Raw genomic sequence first — 19,667 nt, forward strand, 5'->3', positions numbered from 1 at the left:
AATTCCAATTAAAAAATTTAATAAATTCACAAAATAAAATGCATGTTGTTGTATATTTAAATCAACCATGTAAAAATTGCTGGGTTCCACACAAACGATTTGTGTTGAGACAACATGAAGGATTTTAGGTTACTTACTAGTTTTTACAAATTTAATTGGATTGAAAATGAAACAATTAAATTGTGCCCAAAAAAAACAAATTGTGAAAAAGAAGCTCATTTTACATAAGTAGTTTGAATCGGGGATGAGCAAAAATACATTGAAATGTATTTTAAAATAAAATACCAAATACCTCCATTTTACATGTATCAAAATAAACTACTGTATACAAAATACAGGAGCCACAAGTATCTAAATAAAATACTGTATTTTGTATTTTGAAAATACTACAAAATACTTTTACAAGAATGCATGAAATTTCTTCACAAACCTTGCATCACTAGGTCTATTCGATCAATCCCTTCACCATTAAACTGATTTAGTGAAGTAATCAATGATTGATAACAACAGCTTTTCTCTTGAGCAAGTTGGAGTCAGCTTCTCTGCCACCTAATTCACCTATACTTCTGTACATGAGTAGGTATTCATAAACATTTTTTTTTCTTTGATTTTAGTTTACATTTTGTTCAATTTTCATATGGTAAGTCCTGTTCCGGGGTTAATGTGTTTCCATCCAATGCATGGGCAGTATAACAGTCTTATAGAGTGATATTTATAAGAGGATATAGTTTGCTCACATATTTAAAAAATAATAAATTTATAATGTTTTTTTTTTTTGCAATTGAAATCTTAAATACTCAATGTAAAAATATGATTTTTGACTTCCATAAATCTTGTCTTTTTTTCTTTTTCTTTTTTGCAACTTTACTCTTCAATGCACAACATAAAACATGATGTCTCTAGAAAATGGGGTTTCATATTCATCCTGCTGCTGCTGTAATGGGAGTCTGGAGTTTGACCACTATGTATAGACTGGAGTATTATTAAATATTTGTGTCTAATATACTGTGATGTGCCACTGGCATCTTTAGACAAACATCTTTTCCCTTCATTTAACTATACAGTGCACATCAGCTACTGGCGTCTGAAACAGCCAATGAAGCGTTGTAGGAATCGCCACTGTAGGACTTATTTGTATGTGTTTGTATTATTTTTTTTGGCATCTACATCAGCAATCCTTCTAAAACTACTATTATTTGTGCAGTTTACTTTTTTCCATTTCTGGTTTTAATTGGAAGAGTCTCAGTTTACCCTTAGTGAACACCAGTACACCATCTTTAGGTGTTTTATATTTCTAAACTCTTTCTGCATTTCCACCTGCAACACTGAGACTGAGAATGATTATGTGCTGAAGGCTCCATATTCCTGTTTTTGAAATGATATTTTATTCCATCTCATTTTATAAGCAAAGATGCAGCTGAATTGTACACTATACTGGCATTCAGAGGTGGAAAGTAACAAATTACATTTACTCAAGTTACTGTACTTAAGTAGTTTTTTGAGAATTTGTACTTTTTAAATCTGTAATTTTGCTTTTACTAGTCGGCACCAGTGGTGTAGGGGTTAGTGCGTTGACACATGCACTGCGTTGCTCATGGTGACCTGAGTTTGATTCCCACCTCGTCGTCCTATGCCAACCCTTCCCCTCTCTCTGCTCCCCACACTTTCCTGTCAATACTCTCTACTGTCCTATCAATTAAAGGTGAAAACCCAGAAAAAATAATTATAATTTTTTTCTATTTTACTTTTGCTTAAGTATGATTTGCCTAAAGTATTGTACTTAGCTTCATATCCATTACTGAGTAAAAAAAATATAAAGAAATGCATGGAAAAAAAGAAAAGAAAATCATGCCCAGAAACTACGTCACTGCAGTGGCAGAGTAAGAACAATATGCGGGTAAAATAGTTTATTTACTGTTGCTGGAGTTGGTGTTATCGCCGAAGTTTAGAAAGTTTATCAGCAAAATGCCTGTCAACCCCATGACAAGGTAAGCTACTGTAAATGGTTCATTATTAATTTTAGTCATGCCTGTGCCCATTTAGGCGTAATATGAAGATTTATGATGCAGAAAATAAATAAATAACACATGGAAAGTTTCGAATGCTTAGTATAAAAGCATCTCCAATCCGTTGTTTAATATATCAATGTAATGTTTGCTCTTGTTAGACTATAAATCTCGTCACTAACTCTAAAGTCTGATAATCTTCCATAGAAATGATCTTACGCTGACATATTTCCTACTCTTAGGGGCGCATATCCCGCATAGTGTGCATTGTATATGGTTGCCATGACAGCTAAAAGCCCTAAACTGACACTTCTGTCACTTACTCGCCCTTTGCTTGTAATAAACATGTTTGATTCTCTTTTTATGTTGAACACGAAAGAAGATATTTGTAAGAATGCTGGAAAGCTGTGTGCATTGACTTCCATAGTATTTGTTTTTTCCTGCTATAAAAGTCATATACATAAATATATTAGGAAAGATTTTCATCACCGAAACAACAGCCGAAACAATTCAATTCAATTCACCTTTATTTGTATAGCGCTTTTACAATGTAGATTATGTCAAAGCAGCTTCACATAAAAGGTCATAGTAAATTGGAACAGTGTAGTTCAGTTTTTAGTGTTTAAGTTCAGTTCAGTTTAGGTCAGTTCAGCGTGGTTTAATAATCACTACTGAGAGTCCAAACACTGAAGAGCAAATCTAACGATGCGCAGCTCTACAGATCCCGAACCATGCAAGCCAGTGGCGACAGCGGAGAGGGAAAAAACTTCACTAATTGGCGAAAATGAAGAAAAAAAACCTTGAGAGAAACCAGACTCAGTTGGGCACGGCCATTTTAATTTCTCTGCTGGCCAAACGTCTTGTGCAGAGCTGCAGTCTCTGCGGCGGAGGCTGGAAGCTGGCCTCAGCGAAGATTCAACTGTCCCTGGAGCGTCACAGGAATCAGTCTCATGTTCTCCACTCCTCCATGACCACAGTAGCTGCTGGGGATACGGCCCGGTCCAGGATATGGAAACCTTGGGATCATCTCGTCGTTGGTCTTGGATCAAATCAGTGACTATGCATAGTCGGAGGGCCTCGGGAAGAGTATCCCCAGGTGGAAATGGAGAATAAAGAGAATAATTAGCGTAGCTGCTGTTCATAGTGTATATAAACAAGGTGCAGAAACCTGTGTGGAAGCCCGCTAAGTGGTGCACTGAGTGTATGCTTTACTAAACAGATAGGTCTTCAATCTAGTTTTGAATTGGGAGAGTGTGTCTGAGCCTCAGACGTTATCAGGAAGGCTATTCCAGAGTTTAGGAGCCATAAATGAGAAGGCTCGACCTCCTTTACTCGACTTTGCTATTCTAGGTACTACCAGAAGCCCTAAGTTTTGAGATCTTAAAGAACAAATTGGATTGTATCGAGACAGAAGGTTGGTTAGATAAACAGGAGCTATATTATTCAAAGCTTTGTAGGTAAGAAGCAATATTTTAAATTCAATACGAAACTTAACAGGCAGCCAGTGTAAGGAGGATAAAATTGGGGTGATGTGATCAAATTTTCTAGACCTGGTAAGAACTCTGGCAGCTGCATTTTGCTCTAGCTGAAGTTTATTAATAGAGGATGCTGGGCAGCCAGCAAATAGTGCATTACAGTAGTCCAGCCTAGAAGTCATAAAAGCATGGACTAGCTTTTCTGCATCTGAGACGGATAGCATACTTCGTAACTTAGCGATATTTCTCAGATGAAAGAAAGCAGTTTTTGTGACATGGGACATATGATTTTTAAAAGTTAAATTGCTGTCTAATATGACACCCAGATCTTTTATAGTAGAGCTAACGCTAACTTTGTATCTCTCTAATTGTAGGTCGAGTTGTGAGATCTGCTGTGTACAGGATTTAGGCCCAATAAGTAATAATTCTGTTTTGTCTGAGTTTAAGAGAAGATAATTGTTGGTCATCCAGTCTTTAACATCTTTAATACACTCAGTTAGCTTGGACAGTTTAGACGTCTCGTCAGGTTTAGTTGAAATATATAATTGAGTATCATCTGCATAGCAGTGAAAGCTGATCCCATGTCTTCTAATAATGTCTCCCAGGGGTAGCATGTATATTGTAAACAGCAAAGGGCCTAAAACTGATCCTTGAGGCACCCCGTATTTTACTGGGCTGACTTATGAAGGCTGTCTATTAATATTCACAAACTGGTAACGGTCAGCTAAGTATGACTTAAACCATTGTAGAGCCTGTCCCTGGACACCTGTAGACTTTAAGCAATTAATAAGGATACCGTGGTCAATGGTGTCAAATGCCGCACTAAGATCGAGTAAAACTAATTGCGAGATGCACCCTTGATCAGCAGCTAAGAGTAAATTGTTGGTTATTTTCACTAGTGCGGTTTCTGTACTGTGATGAGCTCTGAAACTTGACTGAAACAATTCAAAAACATTGTTTGTCTGCAGAAAGGAGCATAATTGAGCAGAAAAAAAACTTTTCCTAGTATTTTAGACATAAATGGAAACAGTATGTTGTGATAACGCAACAACGGCCTGCGTGTGTTGTCTGAAACACTTAACTGCAATTGATCCACCATATGTAAAGATCATAACTATGTGGAAATAAAGCAGCGCGCAGATATCACCCAGACCGGCTGCATCCGCAGTGCACAACTTATATCAGTCTGTTCTAGTCTTTTCAGGTGCCCTCAGAGGACAATCACCTGTTGTATCATGTCATTTTGTTTTTGATTGTCAGCATGATGTAGGCTTTTGTAATAATATTTATACAATATAGTTATATTGACATTTATACATGATCAAACTAGTGTGCAAAACTGATACTAAAACTGTTTTAAATTTGTTTGTTTTTGTAGTTTGGGGCACAACAAATGTTTGTTGCATTTTTAATAGTTTAAGTTCATTTGATTGACTATATAAAAATCTGTGGCTATTATCAATAAATTTATTGGGAAAAATAAAATTGCTACCATTTACTGTTCCCATCCCCAGAAGTGATTAAGGTTAGTACACAGTCATAGCCATACATGCAAAGCTATATATATATATATATATATATATATATATATATATATATATATATATATATATATATATATATATATATATATATATATATATATTGCACACGATTAATGTGAAATATTAACACGTAAAAAACGCAAATAACCCAGTTGCAGTTTTTTTATTTCCTGTTGTGGCCGATGTGTGTTTAACGTGCAAAGAAATATGGATAAGACCAAGGAAGTGCTTTTAGAAGGAGAGTTTCAGTATAAAACAATTAATGTCACACAGGCTATCCAGAATTTCCTCCAGAATTCCATGCAATTTCGGGTGTTTCATTTTTAATCTTTACACTTTAACTGCAGTTCAGCAGTTCACTCTCATTCAGCATATTTTCATTCAGGATGAAAATATTAAGTAAGGACTGCTGGAAGAGTGCTGTTTTGATGGAATTTGATACCGCAGGGCAACCAGAAAGAAAAACCTCTGCATTTCGGGACTCAGGAGATCCTTTTAGGTAATCAAAAATCGCTGCTTACATGGTTGACTCTTAATCAGTATTATCTTTATCATAAAAGCGGAGTATTGGTGTCCATGTAAATGTACTTTCAATGTAGTGAAAGTGCCAGATGATGTCGCAAGCTGTCGAAGACAGCCCGTTTCTCTGCCTTTAAGTTGCTTCCATGCACCCTCAAATGTTTCATTAAGTTTGACATGTTTCCCCACTACATACAACTTTTGTAAAGCGCCTGCTTCACGTTGCTGTGTCAGAATCCTTGCTTGTAAAATACAGCCATACTTTAGAACGCTTAGTTTAAGCAAATTTGATGAACGCGATTCTACGTGTTGATGAATCTGAAGGGATCCCTCGCTCACCAGGTGTGCTGTATTGCGTGCGTTGTCTGTGTGTGTGTGTTTGTAGTCCTCTTAGAATCCAACATGGAAATTATTTTTGTTTGTTAATGGCATTGACTGTTTTGAAATTCAAATGGAACTTACATGCCTGTGTTTTTATTTCTGTAATAAATATGGCGTTTGGTGATTAATTATGATTAATTATGTTAATTACGTTTCATATTTAATCATGATTAATTACAAAAAAAGGCGTGATTAATTAGTTAATTTTTTAAATCATTTGACAGCCCACAAATATATATATATATATATATATATATATATATATATATATATATATATATATATATATATATATATATATATATATATATTTATATATATATAAATATATTGTGCAGCCAGAAAGTATTAATAGCGCTTCTCTTTTTCCACATTTTTTTATGTTACAGCCTTATTCCAAAAAGCCGTGAAGCTCTAAATTGAGCTCAGGTACATTATTCTGTTTCCACTGATCATTCTTGAGATGTTTCAGCAGCTTCATTGAAGTTCACCTGTGGTAAATGATTTGAAAAGGCATACACCTGTCTATATAACGTCCCAGGGTTGACAGTGCATGCCAAAACACAAACCAAGCATGAAGACAAATGAATTGTCTGTAGACCTCTGTAGAAGGCTGGGGAAGGTTCTGCTGCTCTGAAAGTTCCATTGAGCACAGTGGCCTCCATCATCTGTAAGTGGAAGATGTTTGGAACCACCAGGACTCTTCCTAGAGCTGGCCGGCCATCTAAACTGAGTGATTGGGAGAGAAGGGTCAGGGAGGTGATCAATAATGCAATGGTCACTCTGTCTGAGCTCCAGCATTCTTCTGTGTAGAGAGGAAAACCTTACAGAAGGACAAACATCTGTGCACAAATCCACCAATCAGGCCTGTATGGTAGAGTGGCCAGACGGAAGCCACTCCCCGCCTGGAATTTGCCAATAGGCATCTGAAGAACTCTCAAACCATAAGATACAAAATTCGCCGGTTTGATGAGACTAAAATTGAACTCTTTGGAATGAATGCCAGGCATTACGTTTGGAGAAAACCAGCCACCGCTCATCACCAGGCTAATACCATCCCCACAGTGAAGCATGGTGGTGGCAGCATCATGCTGTGGGGATGTTTTTCAGCAGCAGGAATTGGAAGGCTAGTCAGGATAGAGGGAAAGATGAATGCAGCAATGTACAGAGAAATCCTGAATGAAAACCTGATTCATATTGCTCTTGACCTCAGACTGGGGCAACGGTTCATCTTCCAGCAGTACAATGACCTAATGCACACAATATCAATGGAGTGGCTTCACAACAACTCGATGAATGTCCTTGAGTGGCCCAGCCAGAGCCCAGACCTAAATCCTATTGAACATCTCTGGAGAGATCCAAAAGTGGCTGTACACCATCGCTTCCCATCCAACCTGATAGAGATTAAGAGGTATTGCAAAAAGGAATGGGCAAAAATTTCCAAAGACACGTGTGCCAAGCTTGTGGCATCATATTCAAAAAGATTTGAGGCTGTAATTGCTGCCAAAGGTGCAACAACAAAGTATTGAGCAAAGGCTGTAAATACTTCTGTACATGTGATTTTTCAGCTTTTTTATTTTTAATAAATTTGCAGCAATTTTAAAAACTCTTTTTTCACATTGTCATTATGGGGTATTGTGTGTAGAATGTTGAACAAATAAATTAATTTAATACATTTTGGAATAAGGCTGTAACAAAAAAATTTGGAAAAAGTGAAGCGCTGAATGAATATACATTTAAAAGAAAAGATGTCAAATGATCTCAGATCTCTGTGTGGAGCACTGGCTATTGTCAGTCTCCTTGTGCAAACAAAAAATCTCTCTGAATAATTACAATTAATAGCAAAATGTATTTGAAAACATAGACATACTATTAAAAATTCATACTTTAATTCACAAGACTCATATTTCTGTCTCCTTGAAAGAAATTTCAGCAACTTTTAATATAATGTATTACACTTTGGAAGTAACTTGCCCAACTGTGTTCGGAACATTTCTAATGTTCGTCAGCACAAAGATTAGATATTAACGGGGATTTGGAGCAAAATTGTTTATGCGCAATGGGCTCTATGCACAGCTAGTTTTAAAGCCAGAGTTTTAAAGCCAATGATAAATTTCCGGTGAAAGCTTAATGTGACTACTTTCAATTTCACAAGGTTGTTTTTACATCATCGATGTTGTAATGTAATTACAATACATTCAGTTAAAGAGACTAATGCATTCATTTAGTTGTTCAAGCGTAAAATGAGACGAAAGATGGTGTAACCACTAGCGCAGTTAGTAGCAACAGGCTAGCGCAGAAATTCCATTGAAAAAACTGGGTAAAATTTAGATCGGATCAGTAGCCAGCCAGATGTGTGAAATGCACATCAATATAGCAGCATTTTTTTATGACACTGTATAACAATAATTAGTATTTTTACAGTACTGTGACGGTTGGGTTTAGGGTTGGGGTGGGGGTAGATGTAAAAAAAAAAAAAAAATGTATTGGGTAATTTAATAGACAGCATAAATAATTCTCGATACAACTACTGTTTTTACGTTACTGTTACCATTGGGTTTAGGGTGGGGGTAGACGTTAATAAAATACAACAAATTTGACATTTTTAAAATAATATAAATAATTCTTATTAACTCCTGACCGCAACTGTATCTGATCTAGCAACAACCAAAATACTGGGGTAAAGCAAACTGTCATACTTTAAAGACATGGCGGGAGGAAATAGGATTTAATGCAGTGCTTCTTGTACGATCTAAGACCCACTTAATATCGTAAATCTAACAAGCAGTGAAGATCGCTGATTTTTGAAGAAATCAGATCTTAAACGTGACATTTTTGGAATGGAAAGACAGTTCACCTGAAGCCATTGGGCTGCCTGACTAAAAATTAAAAGTCCGTCTGAATATAGCCCATTTAGCTGACACAGCAGATGTTGCATTAGAATTTGTGAATTTGTATAAATTGTTAAATAAGATAATCTGTAAAATATTTTAAATAATTATAATTAAATTTTTGTTATTGGTTTTTAATTTTTAAAGTTACTTATACAAATAAAAACAACTAATTGGAGATTTATATCATCTTGTATAGAAATAGTTACTTAGAAATAGTTACTCTTTACTCATTAGTACATTTTTAATAAGTTACTTTTTACTTTTTGATTTAGGACATGTTACTTTACTTTTACATAAGTAGAAATTTTTGGAAGTAACAATACTTTTACTTGAGCAGAAGATTTTATTACTCTTTCCACCTCTGCTGGCATTATATATAGCTGGTCTTAGCATTGTGCAGTATACTATTTTAAAGGATTGTTGACCTGCTCCCAAATATACGCATGCCAGTTGTCTGTTATTTTTTATGTCTGTTGCATAATTTCCATCCATACTCCAAGCATTAGCCACCTTCTTCAATATTAATCAATTTTCTGTTCTGATTTTAAGCTTTGGCAAATAAATGAGAAAGCACAAATCAGAGGTTGCATTTTTGTGATGTCATCATGTAGTCTTCTTACAAAGAATTTTATAGCATTTTAAAAGTACAAAAATACATAATACTAAAGTATTTTGATACAAAATGCTAACCAATTTTCATGAACCCCACCAAATATAAATTACAAAATACAATTTCGTATTTGAAATACTCATATGATAAATGCTGCCCATCCCTGGTTTGAAAAAACAGCAAATGTAATTTTTGAGTAAGCAATTCTGTCCCACTTGCTAAAGCCAGTTCTCATGCATGATTCACAGCTTGTTTTTACACTGTTGTGTTTTTATGGGGTTTCTTAAAGTATTCTTAAAATATTTATATATATTTTTATATTTTATATGTATTATAATTTTGCTTTTTTATTCATTTTTTTTTTATTTGTGGTATAAACCTGTGCAAAGTCAGAAAGGACAAGGAGCAGGTTTACTTGTTGTGTCCCTGTGGCCCAATCTAACTTGGGTTACTGAACTCACACTCTTTGCAACAACCCCTCTGTAAGAAAAAAAGAGGATGACGTATAAATCTCAATGAAATGTTTATTCAGCATAGCAGCCTCAAAGTACATGACGTACCCTGGTTTCAGCAGGGGGTCAGAATGAACCCTGAACATTTTTAAACTCAAACCTTTATACTGTTTTAGATGTTGCCTTTAGATGTAAATGAAGTTGCTCCTTGGCTATTGACCCAGCTGTTCTCTCTGTGTCTGTGTTAATGCAGTTTCCACACCATTGATGAACTGGTTCTCTGTGCACCACACCCATCCCAACACAATTGTTACCATTTGTTTGAGATGTAGTCACCTCAAACAATGCAGGGACAAAAAACTGTTGACATCTCTTTTTTCTCCTAAGTCAGCCCTTTTGGGAAATGAGCATCAATTAACCTTTAAGAATGGAAGTTGGGTCGAGGCAGACTCATTTCTTACACCTTCTTGGCAAATTTCCCTGATCAGGGACCTCTTTTCTCAAAGATGGGGTACCCTCTGGCCCAAATAGAGCACGAAAGACTTTATCGATGGTTAACACCAATACTCAGGCTAGAGCATCCTCTACAAGGCATGCCTACACCCTGAAGGAAAGTCTATTCGCTGAGTGGTGTGCTTGGGTGAAAAGATCTCCGGACTTGCCAGCATAGTATTGTACTCCACTTTAGGGCATAGGCTGTCACTCTCCACGCTGAAAGATCTCTGATCACCATGATGCAGTGGATGGCAACATGATCGGGAAGCATAACTTACATTTCCTCAGAGGTGCAAGGCGATTAAATCCATCCTGCCCCCTCTCATGCTCTCTTGGGATAATTCTGTAGTCCTAGTGGATCTGCAGAGAGATCCGTTCGAGACACTTGACTCTGTATGTTTGAGAATTCTGTCCAGAAAACAGCTCTGCTGCTCACATTAGCATCAATCAAGGTTGGGGATCTGGAGGCCAGGGCAAGCGCACTCAACAAGAAGTCAGCATGTGCAGTTGGCAGATATCCAGCATATATCTGTACAGCTGCGGGCTGGCTGACACCTAATACATTCACGAGACTCTATAATCTTCTGGTTGAACTGCTTTCCTCTCAATTACTTGGTAATTCCGGTCAATCAGGAGGAAACTAAACTCAGTGTCTAAAAATGCTTGCTGGACCATTTTCTGTAACCCGGAGATGTGTGCGCTTATTCTACTCTGCTTAGCGAGTTCCTCATCTGGCAAAACCTAGAGAGTTCCTCCGAGGCCCCCAGCCTTAAGGAAGGATCCAGGTGCTTGGCCCAGTATGATGTCTGGTATGCCAGCTTGGTCTACCTGCGTGCTAGTGATTGGTGGCAGCTATGCCTGATCCCCTTTGGCAATCCCATATGCATCGTTCAGACACGGAGTGCTCCCCTTTTCAGGCAGACCCCTGTCTTCCCCATTAACCAGCTTATCATATGCAGCACTCCCCCTGGAAAGGGCTAACTCATATGCTTTTATTGTCACCACGTCTCCCCATTTGGGTAGAAGGTGGGTTGTGTGCTCATGCTATGCCTGGCAAACTTCTCACTAATTGAGTGATGGGCACAGCTGCTGTGGTGTTTTGCTTACATGCACCCAAAGTAGACATCATGTTGAAGATCCCTATCTGAAGGGGAATGTCCTTCTTAAGTCCGTAACCCACATTCCCTGAAGGAGGGAACAGAGACATGGTGTCTCAGTTGCCACAGAAGCACAGTGTTTTGGCTTCTTCAGCAATTAAAAATCTGGCACTAACCTGCACATGCTGGTTATATACTCTCTATGATTAATTACCAGCACCTGTGGGAGCTAATAGGTATTCATTGGTTCCTTATCTTACTCTTCAGAGTGATTGGTCATCTAGCAACCTCCCAAAGTGTGTAGACACCACATCTCCATTTCTTCCTTTGGAGAATATGGGTTATGGGCATAACCAGGATGTTTCTACATTACAAATATAGTTGAAACATTACACTTTCAATTATAAAAGGTATGAAGAGATTTATGTAATATATGGAGTGAGCATGTTTCTGGCAGTGTTGTGCAAGTTACTTCCAAACTGTAATACATTACAGATTACTTATTACTGTGATTTAAAAGTAATCCCTTACCTTACAATATTACTGTCTCAAAATTGTAATATGTTACATTACTCTTATATTACTTTTTAGTTACTTTCACCAAAATAACTACAGAATTAGAACTTAACATTCTAAAATGACTAAATGTACTGCAGAGCATTTTACATCCAGTAGAAAGCGATATGATGTAGCAGAATTACGGTGACCTATCCAGGCTACTAACAATATAGTATATATTTGGCAACGTGAAGGCTCAAGACAATGCAAGAAAGGATAAGAGCCACAATCACAAATGATCAAAGTCTGTTGAAAGTATGGTAAACGTAAAGTGATTATCTGGCAATATCTGTGAACAGCTTGGCTATTTTCATATTAGACACAACAGGCCTATATGTAAACTCCAATGCCATGACGAGATGCATTTTTTTCTTAATCTTGCCATTATTCTATTCACTTTAAATTCAGGTTCACAACACAAAACTGTCATGCACAAAGTGAGCATGATGAACATTGCTTTCTCAATATAATGCTCGTGCACCGATTTCCTCTGCGGACAAAACTGCTTGTGAGCTCTCAAATATACGCTGCTCGCGTGTAAATTTTCTCATGCTCTCTCAAATATGCACTGCTCACACACAAAATTTCTTGTGCGCTCACAGTACACTACTCGCTCAGTGAGATTATATGCAGACTCACAATTTGTGTCTTGTGTTTCCTCTTCCTTTCATGCTTTTTGATATAATTTATATTTGTACACTATTTATTAACAATAACCAAAATACTAAAATAGACTTACATATAAAATTTTTATTCTAATCCACTATAACCTTTTTTGTTGTTTGTTGTATGATGAAATATTTCCAATTTCAAACACTTAAGACACAGAGAAAAGAAGTTGAATGCAAAGAATACATTTTTAAAAAACATTTATTAAACATCCAAAAGGTGCACCATACTAATCAAATAAAACAACATTTAAACAAAAATATAACGAATGCAAGCAGAAATGTAACCAATAAAAATAGGGGAAAACTTGATGAGGTACTATAGCCTACTGAACTATTCACTCCTCAAATAAATCTCACTATCAATCCCATTTTATCATGGCAACTAAAATAAATTGAACACGAACATTGCTGATGAGATTGTGGAGGACATTTTCCCTGTCATGTACAGTGTTTTGAACAGTTCTACAGTAAAATACTTCAATTAATCAGTTGTGCTAATACTAGTTGCTATGGTAACACAAGCGTAATATAAACAAATTACCCAGTGCTGTAGTTTTTTTTTAACAATATAAGGTATACTATACTACAATTCACCACACTTTACTGTAGTAAAACTACACTTTCATTTCATTTCATTTTATCAGTTCACTATTCTTAATACTACAGTATACTGAAGCATTCATTAACAAATTGTAAATAATACTAGCCTAAAACATAGGCAGTATATCTAACACTCAAAAACACAAGTATTTATTATAGAATTTATCATAACCTTTTAGTGTTTCGTGTATTGCTAATAAATACTGTAGCAATATATAAACCATATCAACATTCTTGGGATAACCAATTGAACAGGAGGATCTCTGGAGAGCAAAAGCACGAAAAGAAGAGGAAACATGAGGCACAAAATGTGAGTCTGCATCATCTGACGGAGCCAGAGCAGATCATTCGCACATGAGCAGCCGTGTTTTGAGTGCATGCGACTGCGAAAAAAAAAATTGCGGTCGAGTTGTCCACGAACAGATAATTACATGAATGCGCTCTTGTAAAACTGCGCTTACGACTGTTGTCAGTGAAATAACGCCATATGCACATACGTCCATCTCGCGAATGTACTGTCTTCTATATCTATTTTGCCGCTCTTCCGCTGCACGTCAGGGCTTGACCTTACTGTGAACCGGGCTGAGCCAATAGCCTCGGACCTCGAGCTCAGAGGCTGAAATCATTCTGCGTTCAAAGTAAAAAAGTTCCAATAGCCAGAGGGATATTGATGACAACACGCGCATTTATTCACTAACCACGAACAGAAAATAGAACTTACTTGCGGTATTTTTTATTTGGTAATGTCTTGCGGGCGAAAAGTTTGTTGTAACGCACGCGTTACTGAACATGTACCGAGTAAAATATTACTGAAAATGTATAAGTAATGCCTTACACTACTGCGTTATTGGAAAATGTAATACATTACTGTAATACATTACTTTTGTAACGCATTACTCCCAACACTGGTTTCTGGTATGCTAGTTTAGGCAGGGAACACCAAATAATTATGACACTAAAATCTACTAACAATCCCTATCTCAATGTGTGATTTATTCATTTATTAATTAAAATAATTATTTCCAATGGCTGATTTATTTGGAAACTTCAATTTAAAATATTAAATTCAGGAGCAAAACACAAAATTGAACTCTTGTATAAAATCAATTATTTTGCAATAGTGCTGTTAAAACAGGAAAATATGCACTCTGGATTTCATATGTGTTTATCTTCCAATTCTGTGAATCGCCTTTCCAATTTTAAATAGCATGGTAGGCAGTTTATTAATCAGGAGAATCACATTGATTTTTTTGAACTGACAAGTTTTGCTGTCAGTAGATTTGTCATGGATGGGCTTTGAGTTCTCTGGCTGCTGCACTCTGTAAAGAATCTTCAGGTTACATTCTACTGACTTGGTGTGTTATATTACTACACCAGCATCTGTTTTTTTTTTCTTTTATCTTTGATCCATTGCTACAGTTGTTGAGGGAGTGCTTATACTGTGGGGGCAGTAAAGCCTCAGAGACCTCCAAGGTGGTGAAACAGATAGTAGTGTCCTCTTGAAACTAGATTTTGAAGTTCAGCCATTCTATAAAACCCAAAATCCTTAGGTTGTGTGGAAGTATTCCAAACAGCCAAGACATGAGACCCACACTGTAACTCGAAAGTGCTCTTCCTGCCTAATTGCTCCAGCAGGTCAACCATTGAGAGCTTTTTCATGTATTTGTTGTTTGCATTCTAAAATGTGCCCCTCTCTTCCTGTATTTTCTGTAGTGCTTTGCAAAGATTTTCATTCTGTCTGATTGAAGTTAAAAGCTGAATCGTCCCCATTTATAAACTGGTAGGAGTGGGATAAGGCCAGTTGCACATTCCTTTTCTTCATCATTTTTGGGAAGTCTGGTTGAGTAGTAGTAGCTCTTCACCATAGAAAACCTTTTGCTGGTGCAAGGTGTTGACCCACCTGATTGTCTGAATAGACAAATGTGAATATACTTAATGATAATTACAAGTAATGATGTATACACTTAATGATAATTACATGATAATTAACTCAATATTGTAGATGATTATGAAAACATGAAGTACTGGTTGACATCATATTTTGATACATGCACAAACATACATACATTCCGCTATTGCATGCAAATTAACTTGTCACAAGAAGAGATTTTGAACTCTTGTTGTTTATATGATTAATGATTGCAAACTTAATTTTTTTCATTCGCAAACAACACTTGATCCAAAAGGCAAATTGTAAACAGATAAACAGTCCATAAAAACTATTCATCGGCAGCTTAGCATCCATCTCTGTCCAGCAATTGAGAGCAGGGGAGATCACATGGTCAAGGCAGTGGCGAATTTAGGCATGGGCAATAGGGGCAATCTCCCAGGGCGGCATCTTGCTAGAGGTGGCATGGAGACCCCCTACTCTTCACTTTCGTCCATGACACCCCTCCCCCATACACTTGAACACAGTCATGAACACCATCTTGGCAGCACAATCGTCCTTTGCCCAGAGCGCCAGTTAGGCTTACGCCGGCCTTGGGTCAAGTTTCTAGATACTGAACAGCATATGTGAAATGCTCTAGTGTGTTTATGTGCCTCATCATAAAGAAACTGATATTTAAGAGTCAGCATGTAACAAAGTTGAGACTGTCATTTTTTTTCATATCAATGCGAACATTCAATTGAAATGGTCTTGAAATTAGAAAAAAAAAATTGTTAGGTGGTGCATGGTTTCTTCCAATCAGTTCCACACAATTTGGGAACTGATCGAATTGTTAGAAGATGGGCGCTGCTAACAAAATGGAGTAAGACTTACAAATGGAAAAAAGCAGGGCAGAAACAACAAGCGTACTTCAAAGGCATATCTTGTGACGAGAAGTGGAAAAAGTTGTTTTGAGCAGGGAGGAAAGCTTATGGTATTTGATTACAGATTATGAGGGGAAATTAATTTTTATAAATCATGTACAGAGATACATCTTTATAACAAGTACTATCAGAATCAGGACAAAAAACAAATAATAAATATAAAAAAAAAAAATATAAGTGAATGCTGAATATACTAATACTGAATATAGTGAATATACTACTATATAAATATAAAAATAAGTGTACATTTTTTAATTTTATAGACAGAAGTTAGAATTAAACTTTTAACCCACAGCCAGTTTTTACAATTCCTTCAAGCGATTACGATGCAATATTCTAGTAGGACATGACTCACTCAGGAGTAGCAAGGTAATAAGTTGTAGGAACTAACTTCTTATGGGGCGTTCAACCCATACATGGCTTGCATGAATGAATAGCGCTATTTGCACATTATTATATGCTTGAACATTATTATCTGACTTGCTTCATTTGTGTGAGAAATTTGCCTCATTAGAGCGTGAAATTCACTTCACAAAAGACTTAAATTTGCGTCATGGGTGGGGCGACTGCCGGATGGCTCCAGTCTCGATGCAAAATGGCTGACATGGATTTTGTGGTAGCTGCGCTGAAGAATCTGTCATCAGAGGTTGACCAAGGAACTGCAGTACTTAGCGGTACTTTCGACTGGGCAGTCCCAGTTTGATAAGCTGTTATCTCATGTTTGTGAGAGGATTTTCCTTTAGGAAACCAACTAAAGGCACTCTTTTACACATGCAGAATGCCTGAAAATCATTTAGTCAATATTCGATGTGATTACAATATTTTACTTATCCCAAAATGTGAAAAAAATGTACACATTAGAGCGTGTTATGGGCTATTACATTGGGTAATTAAATAATAGCGCTGATGCAAATTTAAACATAAAGACAGTTAAGTTTGGGAAACTTGTTTCTTTTCTTTTTTGTTTCATTCTATTTTTGACCAGTTATAATTCAATAAATGATAAAACTACAATGTTAAATTAATACCAAATGACAGCTTTAACAACAGAGATGCATCACGCATGTGTTGCATCTCTTTGAGTAGAATCCTTAACATCATCACAACACAAGTGCACAAAGCTGATATGTGCAAGACATCATTCAAAACTGTAGGGTTTACATTAATTTGTGTATAATCTACTATTTCAAAAACAAATCATTCCAATCTATTATAAACAAAAGAAATGCTATAACCTTTTTTTGTACCCCAGGTGAAAGTATAAATCATCTTCTAGGTGCGAGTTATTTACATGTTAAGCCACTGCATAGATACGATAGACATACTGTGGCAGTGTTTATCGAGGGTTTCGGGCATTTCACGTGAATCGCTTAAGTTGAAAAGTCTGAAGTTTGGGAAACATTTGTGCTGTGTTAATCAATCAGGAGCTAACTAATTGTGATAGCTCTTCAGTGAAATTTTTAAACATTAATTTATGAAAGCAGCACACTTAATTTGGAACAATTGAGCCAAAAAAAATCTCTGCAGATGATGAACCACTTTTTTACACTAGACATCTCCGCTAGTTCACTTGGGTGTGCATGGTGAATGTGACGTCCTTACAGTGCTGGCGGATGTTTGCTTTGGGTGTGCGCAACATAATTTTGGCTGGTGGACTGCACAAGTTCTTTAGGGTTCTTTTAAAGCTTTGAGGAAAAGCAATGCTTATATTGTGTCCACAGGCTTTTTAAGTAAATATTTATTTTTATTGTATAAAAGATTTTGCATTAAGTATGCAGTTAACTTGAATATATAAAACATAGGCTAAGTTAGTCATTTAAACAACTGTATTAAAATATGGCTTATACCATCATGATTACAGAGAGCCAATAATAATATAAGAAACAAGAAATAATATAAACAAGATTGGTAAAATATGATGTCTTCTATCTGCTGGACAAATGGTAGATAAAATGTGAAGCTTTTAATCTGATTCAGTCACACTCAATTGAGTCGAATCATGTTATTCGAATCTTCAAGATCCAATTCCTTGAAATGAGCTAATAAACCCCTGATCGATCTTTTAACATATGTTGATCAACTACAGTGTGAATAAGTGTATATGAGTGTTTCCCAATACTGGGTTTTGGCTGGAAGGGCAAACATATGCTGGAATAGTCGCTGGTTCATTTAACTGTGGTGACCTCTGAAATAAAGACTACGCCGAGAGAAAATAAATGAATGAATAATAATGCGAAGTAAAACATTTTCTAAATGAAAATATTCCCTATATAAATACTCAAGGCACTTAAACAACAAATTTAAGTGCAGTAAAAAGTAGAGACATCAGTTTATTTAACAAACAAGCAAACAAACATACAAAAACTCATCCTGTACATACATACATACATACATACCGACGTACATACAATTTTAAAAGAAACAACATGCAAAGCAAATGTTCACCCCATTTAAACCATTTTATTGACAAATGCTTTGAAAATAATTAGACTTAACCAATAAAAATTGGAATCAAATATATTGGAATCAAAGTATTTTTTTATATCATTGTTCTGATCAAATGTCTTCGCTGTATTGTGCGTCTGCAAACATTTCTGTCTCGGTTCACATTTACAGTGTACTCAGCTCATTGTGTTGAACATCACATTTGTCTTCATTGTGAAATCGCAGTTTTTTAAAATAAAATCCAATTTAACTGTTACCGACTCGGTCCCAGTCATTCCCCTCACTGGCCAGCAGAGGTCACCATCCCCGGACTTTTAAGCATTACATCATCCATCTATACTGATTGTGCACACACCTGAACTGAATCTAGTTAACGACCCACGCTTCCTATATAAAGGTGCGGTCTCACTTGACTTTTCCTCCCATAGACTTCCATTTAAACGCACGCGAATGCGTCAGACCGGAAACGCAGGGTCATGTGTTAAGTTTCGCATGTTGCTGCAGTGCAAAGTTCAAGCTTGGTGAACTCTGACCTGCGAAATCGCCTCACTTGACTGCATGAGATCAATCGAGGATCAAAACAGGACCTCTCTGGACAGAAATTTAAAACATGGAGCAATCGCTGGCTTTTTTAATGTCTAATTATCTTGTTTAATCCCGCCCCTTTTCGGAGCGCAGTACGACAGAATTTCGCACACACAAACGCTGGTGTGACCGTAGCTTTAGCCACACTCAAACACCAGTTCATTGCGAAGTCTTGTTTAGCCCCGGCCAGCATTACTGAGTGTTCTTTCCTGTCTGATCTTCTGAGAATAACCCCGGACTGTTTCTGACTCTGAGTTGCCTTCTGCCTGCCCACGACCCTTGCTTTATACACAGACTGAACCACGCTGCCTGCCCTCGACCCAATTGATTACTGTTGATGTGTGTTCACACTTTAGTGCGTATTGGATGTTTGACTGACTAATAAATACTGCATAATGGATCCCTCCGTGTCAGTCTCCTCGTTACATTGACAGCAGTGTTTTATTTATATATTTATTTTTTAAGAAGCACAGTGTAATAGAGATACACAAAGATACTTTGTAAAGATTAAGCAGCAAATGTAC

At 36.6% G+C, this 19,667-nt stretch overlaps 1 protein-coding gene across 1 annotated transcript in view; it reads left to right on the forward strand.

The window, feature by feature from the left end:
• adcy2a (adenylate cyclase 2a) overlaps nucleotides 1-19,667 on the forward strand; it is a 184,493-nt gene that overhangs the window by 29,169 nt on the left and 135,657 nt on the right. The gene's annotated exons all lie outside the window — the stretch shown is intronic.

This window comes from Danio aesculapii, chromosome 16, assembly GCF_903798145.1.
Source record: "Danio aesculapii chromosome 16, fDanAes4.1, whole genome shotgun sequence".
Taxonomy (NCBI): domain Eukaryota; kingdom Metazoa; phylum Chordata; class Actinopteri; order Cypriniformes; family Danionidae; genus Danio; species Danio aesculapii.